Raw genomic sequence first — 1,331 nt, 5'->3', positions numbered from 1 at the left:
GAGCTGCAAGCGACTTGTCCCAAAGTTAGTACTGCAAACAGAAAAGGCATCGCTCTGTTTGTAGGCGACACAGCGAGCAGCGTATTTTGACTCCGAAACTCTGTTTATTTTTCATTTACGACCCATTGCCAGGGTTTTTATCCCAAACGAAAAGAAAACGCAACATTATCTTTTCGCAACGTTGAGTTTTATTTTGATTTCTTTGGCCCGAAATCCTGCCCTCGGCGCTATAAACACGTCGATTCGGGCCAATCTTCGTGAAGCGGAGAGCGATCCTATCTCGAAAGAACAGCGAAGGGTGGATTAAACACGAGTGGCGGCTCCGGCCGTGGGCAGAGGGCGCGGGGGGGCGGGACAGGACACCCTGGGGTGCCTTTGGGTAAATCCCCCCCGGAGAAGGGGGGAGAAGGGGAAGGGCAGCACCGCCGGGAGGCGAGGCAGCCGGCGGGGGTTGAGGAAGGGGCGGCCAGAAGTTCAAGGGAAGCCCCCGAGTGGGAAGGGACACCCCCTCGGCCGGCTCCGGGGGGGAGGGTCCCTGTGGACCTGGGACCCCTCGCTCGGGGTGACCCAGCCGCGGTGCCCCCGGATGCGGCGGGGCTGGGGAAAAGCGCCCCCCCCCCCCCCGGCCCCCGTCCACCCCGGTCCCCATCGGAGAGCACCTCCGGACCCCCGCTCCCGGGGACCCCCGCCGCCCCCCCCGCCGGCAGTCCCGGCCGAGCAGGCGGCAGCGCTCCCAGACAACGCCTCTTTTATTTGGTCGGGTTTTTTTTGTTGTTTTGATGTGTTTTTTTGTTTTTTGTTTTTGTTTTTGTTTTTTTTCTCCGAAGCCACACTTTAAAAAATGATAAGGAACGGGTTTTATTGATTATTTTTTTTCCACCACAACATTAAGTTTATAACAATATAAGCTGTTTTAAAAATAGGACCGATCCCTAACAGAAAGCGAGAGGGCAGAGAGTACAACCGAAAGGGGGACAAATTAAAATTAAAATAAAATAAAGAAACCAACCCAAACCCTTGGGAAGACAGCAAACAATTGTCAGACAACAGGTGAGCAGACACTAAGACAGAGAGAGACTAGAGGTGTCCACTCCTCACTTGATTTCTGCCTATTAAAATCCACATACTCGATGGACTTTAGAAGAAAACTGTACATCATATCAAATAAATTAAAATTACCCTAAAGTTGATTGTCCTTCACTTAAAGCGCCCAGCTCACCGAATCTCCCTTATTTATTCGCATAAGCCAGGCTGATGCTTATTCCCATGCCCTGCTCCTCTCTTCTCACTTTCCTTCGCTTTTAATTCTTTTTTTGTTTTATTAATTTATT

Source organism: Larus michahellis, chromosome 6, assembly GCF_964199755.1.
Source record: "Larus michahellis chromosome 6, bLarMic1.1, whole genome shotgun sequence".
Taxonomy (NCBI): Eukaryota; Metazoa; Chordata; class Aves; order Charadriiformes; family Laridae; genus Larus; species Larus michahellis.
This window is presented reverse-complemented; position numbering follows the sequence as displayed.